Below are 6,000 nucleotides of genomic sequence, written 5' to 3'. Positions count from 1 at the left end.
TCTGCTCTTCTCTTCTCCTCTGTTCTCTCCTGCTCTGCTGCAGGTACATTTATACAGGTGAGACTCAGTGAAAGTGAAAGTGTGAAAACTCACTGACTGGAAATGTGTCGCTGCCAAATTCTGCACAAGTTTCCCCGAGGCCACTATTTATCGTCTTTATCTTTAAGAGGAATTCCTGTCAGGCATTATGAAATATTCCCAGTCATATAATATGATATTATATCGCATACAATATGATGTAACTGCGTTTAATTTCCTCACACAAACATATTTATCTTCACATTTGTCCTTATTATTTATTCTTAATTTGTTTTCATTAAAAAAGCAAAGTCTGCTCTCATATGTATAGTACACGTTATATTTTACACTATGTATTATACATTAGTTTATGAAACAGGGGTAAAAGTCTCCCACATCAAACCTCATAGAGAAAATCAGTGATTTTAGCTTTAGCACAGGAGCTGCTGGTCTACTGCTGCCTCGTGTGGTCACTTTGTGTCACTGAGGTCAATCTGAACAAAGGATTTCAAACACTGAAGTGACAAAATAAGACATTTGAACTTAGTGATGGAGGCAGCAGTGGATCAACAACTCCTGTGTGATGTGGTGTTAAAATCACTGCTTTTCTCTATGGGGTTTGGTGCGGGAGAGTGAGTGGTTTCACACATATACACACACTGTGGCTCAGGTCAAACAACTATACAAATGTAAATATGTATACAACGAAATGTTGCCAGCAAGGCCACAAAGGTGCAAAGTGTAAAAAACAAAAGATTATCAAGTACAAAAAGTAAGTAAATAGTAGTTGTGGTTTATCAGGTGTTTTTTTTATGGAGAACAGAAACTCACGTCCCCGCTGCTGAACAGGAAGTGACCCTCTGTGAACCCACTTCACTTTTAACTGGTAATGAAAAGTTTATGGAGCCAAACTTTCGTTTTCTTTCATCATCTACTAACGGCGTTCACTTACTGGAAGCTTCATGTTCAGGCTTGTTCTTGCCTTAGCAGTAAGTGTGCCTCTGTTGGCCAAGAGGAGAGGATGTGGGCTTGTAACTGTGGGTGGGTTGCCAGTTCAGATTCCAGGTAAAAGGTTTAGCAATCCTGTGCTTCTTCATTACTCCCCTGGTGCAGAAAAGTGCTGCACACTGTGTGTGAAGTGATACTTGAGTAAAAAATGTATCTTAACACAAATTGACTTTGATGGAAGTTGAGGTCAGTTTTACAATATTCCTGGAGTAAAAGTCTTACAGTGTATGACAGTTTACAACAGTGAAAGTATTATAAAGGTGAGTAATAGTGAAGTTCACCGTGGCTTCTTTGCAGTAGACGTGCAACAGTTTGTTCAATGTTAAGAAAATTAACTAATTAACTAAGCAGCTTCCTTTCTGTGTGTTGGGTCAGGGTTTAGGGCAGGGGTCTCAAACTGGCGGCCCCCAAATCAATTGAATGTGGCCCACCAATTAATATCAACTTATGATGAGTTAAGAGCTGAAACAATTAATCGATGACTAAATTAATCGTCAAACTATTTTGATAATCGATGAATCAGTTTGAAGCTTTTTTCCTCTTAAATGTGAATATTTCTTTGTTTCTTTGCTTCACATAACAAAGAAATCATGTTTGTGGACAAAACAAGACGTTCGAGAACATCGTCATTTCCAGGTTTGACAAACACTGATCAACGTTTTTTAACATTTTCTGACATTTTATGGATTAATCGAGAGAATTATCGACAGAGTAATCGGTTACGGAAATATTGATTAGTTTAATTTAGTTTAATTTAGCAATTAGTTATTTCTGTATGTTTTTTTTATTACTATGTCATGTTACTGTGTTACTATGTTTACCATATTATAATACGTTTATATTGTCAACTTTTTTTTCGTTCCACATCAAAACAATCACTTTTAATGTGAAATTATGTGAAATATCATCATAAATATTATTATTTCTGTGACTTTTTCTCAAAAAGTTTACCTTTTTTTTTTTTATTAACTTCACCGGCCCCTTTTTGACCAAACTAGACACTCAGGGGCCCCGAGGTCATTTGAGTTTGAGAGTCCTGGTTTAGGGTTTAGTGCTGACAACTGGGACAAACTACACCTGTGCTTTCACGGACATGAGGACAATTTATGAGCTGGAATTGTAAAAAAAAAAAAAAAAAAAAAAGATGTTTGCAGAAGAAGTTGGTTTTCAAAGTTACGAGAATCCAGTGTCACTCTTGGTGGACTGGACTGGAGTAGAGGAGCGTTTCAGTCCTTCATGATCATGATCATCATGTCACCAACTCTTCTTCTCCTCATTTTATTTGGTAGTAATTAGGATCGTTAGGGGAAATGCAGTGGAACTAGTAGAAGTTGCTTGAAATAAAAACAACAAAGTCAAGTACAGATTCATGAATTTGGTACAGTAACAAAGTGTTTGTACTTTGTTTTACAACAGCGGTATAAAAAGGAAAAGTCTCTCAAAAGTCTTCTAGAGGTGAAACAATGTGTGAAAGTGAAACTTGTGTTATTTATATAGACAGGAAACCAGAAATCAGGTCCTTTGTCACGGCTGTGGTTCTTGTGGTAAACCACTCAAACACCCACAGGCTCATTCATCGCCAGAGACGAAGATATGCTGCCACCTAGTGTCTCAGCTGAGGTATTACAGTTAATAATAATATATTGATATGGCACTTTTCCAAACAAAGTATTTCACGAACGTTTGTGCGCGTGTGTGTTATTCCTCATGTTTCCAGCAGATGTCATCTTTGTGTTTGAGATGAAGATGATGATGCTGAGGAGGGGGCGGAGCTTCATCATCATCGTCATCATCATCCTGCTGCTGTATTCTCCTCCTGTATTTTCTCTGGATCACTGTCTGTTTCCAGGCTCCACTCACTCGCTCACCCCGTTCACTCGTTCACTCGCTCTCTCGGGTGTTGAGGGAACATGGCCCCCGGCAGGAGGAGGCACCGGCGGCCGCTGCTGGAATGAACCACCGTCGCTGACTTATGGATGTTGACGGAGTCTCTGTCCACACATCGGAGCCTTTCTTCGGCACAGTTTAGCTGCAGACGCCGCTCTCAGGTAAGTCAAGGCGGATACCACACACACACACACGGAGACGAAGCGGAGCAGCTAGGCTGTTAGCCGCCTAGCACGGAGCTAGCATACACAGGGACGTCACAGCTAATGTTAGCAGGTTAGCGGCCGCAGGAATGCTATCACACTGGTTCATAATGATAACAACAATAATATTGAATATGATAATAACAACATAATCTTCGCTGTGACGTGTGTTCAATGACGACATCAGTCTGACGTCACTGTTCGGTCTGTGTTGTGGTGTTAGCCGCTGTGTGCTAACATCGCTTGTGTTTTGACCGATAAAGACTGACCGAGGACGGACACAGGTTCACGGAGACACCGCTTACAGTCACGAGCCACATCATGACTCAGCACAAACACGACAATTTCTATTAATACAATCACAGTGATTCATCACATTTATTTATTTATTTATTTATTTGCGTTTCGTCTCTCTCTCTCCCCCTATCTGTGTAGTTGTCTCTCTCTCTCTCTCTGAGGTTGTTTCGTCTCCTTCTGTTGTTTACTACGTTGATCACGTGACTGAAGTGCGCTCACCTGTGTAGGTGCTGCTGGGATTGTTGTTTGTTTCCTTCTGTATAAACAGTGTGATTTTTACCCTGGAGGTTCACTCATTCATGAGCAGCTCACTCACACTGTGTGTGTGTGTGTGTGTGTGTGTGTGTGTGTGTGTGTGTGTGTGTGTGAATGATGGAGGGTGAATTAAAGCTCTGCTCACATTTTAACAACCGTTAGAAAAATAACTGATGTCACAATTGAGTTACGTTTGATTTGATTACAACAACATGCAGTATCTCTGGGCACGTTGCACGGTAAGGTCATGACCTTACAGTTAGTGTTAATATATTGGTGATGACAGTTATTAAATTAACACGAGTTTTCCAGTGAACGTGCATCAGGTCAAAGGTCAATGCTGAGGAGGCGGGGCTCAGATTCTGTTTATGTCCTCAGACCAGACCTTTGACATGTGACCATGTCACTGGTGGATCTATATATCAGGTCCGACTGTGGTTATAGTCAGAAGAAGACTTGTTCATAATCATTAGTTGCACCTCTACTGCTGGTCTACTATGGTAGAACAATTGGTGTTTGGTTAACTATTTAATAAATTCAGTGTTAAGCTGTAACATAGGTATGTGATGGCACCAAGAATTGGTGTGTGTGTGTGTGTGTTGTAAATGCTCTGTATTTTCCTTTTCTAGTCTTGATGACACTGAAAGATGCTTTACACTAAACTTTTGCCAGTCACCAATTCACTTACTCTTCCATACAGAGCATACAGGTAGAGGTCAGGGGTTTATGTCTATGTCTTTTTTTTAGGGCAGACCATGGCCAAGAGGAAAGGAACTGGGCTTGTAATCGGAAGGTCCAGGTTCAATCCTGGTATGGACATAGGGCTGGGTGCACCCAAATCCCCCCAGTGCTGTGTGCGAATGTCAAACAAAACTATAATTAATTAGTTGAATAACTGTAGCAAAAGTATCAAAGCAGATTGTGCACATATTGATTAATGGTTCATATGAGTAGATTAATCCTGTCATGTTTGTTAAGTGTGAGAGTGATGTCATCATGGTGTAACATTAATGTGGACGACTGAATCAGATACATTTTTAATGGAGTTCTCTTCTGAAGATGAGATGTACAGTCTCTGTCCCCCCCCTTGTCCTGGTCCAAATGGTACATTCCTCTCAGTGTGATGAACACACACACACACACACACACACACACACACACACCCTCTTCTAAAGCTTTGTACACTCCACCCGGTGTCAGGGGGAATCGGCTGTGCCAGTCCCAGCAGGACACACACACACACACACACACACGCAGAGCATCCTTAGTGTGGACACTCACAGAGGTAATGCTTTCTCTCGCCCTTTATCTTAATTATTTATTTTATCATCACAAATAAAGGCCTAATCCTTAAATTAAACCCAATCTATAACTAACCTATAAACTGAGTCTTAACCACAGACTAATGTCCACATTCTAAAGACACATAAAGAAGCCCTATCTCTCTGTGTGTTTAAGAATAAGAATATTGAATATTGGTTGAATATTTTGGTTACATAAGAATATTTGATTAGTCGTCAAATAATCTCGTTCAATGTTTCTGGTTGAGTTGAATATAATTAATATTTTATTGCTGTGATGTAATTACATATGTTAACATGTGGGGGTTAGTGTGAGTGACCATAGTATCGTTGTTAACCTCGTCATCATTAGAGAAAACATTATTACACTAACTTACTATTGATGCTGCACCATTTATCACATACTTATTTCATACTTTAGCGCTGGGCCCAGTTCAGTTGCGGTTCTTCGTACTTCGTACACATCATAACGCGTGGCGCCCTCTGCTGACCGACCAACGGGTACTGGTGAGCTATGTTGCGTTTGCGCTGTAATGGTGGATCTCACGAGTCAGAGCTTCCTGTGACATGTGGCGCCCTCTGCAGACTCAGCAGGTGCAGCGAACATAAATCCCGACGCCTCTGTTGTTTTTCCTCTTCAGCCTTCTGCTGAGTCATGTGACATGTGTTTGACTCGGTGTGCGGTCGTCGTCTTGCTGTGGAGATACACACACACACACACACACACACACACACACACACACACACACACACACACACACACACACACACACACACACACAGAATTAGGTAAAAAATTAAAAAAAACAAAAGGTCAGCTCATCAGACCAAAACAAACATGATGGTGATCACATGTGTGAGAAAACATGCATGTATCATGATGAGGACTCTCCTGTCGCTCCCTGCTGGAGGCTTTGAACTACTCTCGAGCCTGTCATGCTGAGTCAAATGGAACATGAATATTTGCATGGCACTGTCCCGTTCACGTCGTTCACGCTGCGACATTATTTTTGTCGTAGAGCTCCTGGTCT

Source organism: Microchirus variegatus, assembly GCF_963457635.1.
Source record: "Microchirus variegatus genome assembly, chromosome: 18".
NCBI lineage: Eukaryota > Metazoa > Chordata > Actinopteri > Pleuronectiformes > Soleidae > Microchirus > Microchirus variegatus.
Note: the sequence above shows the minus strand (reverse complement) of the source record.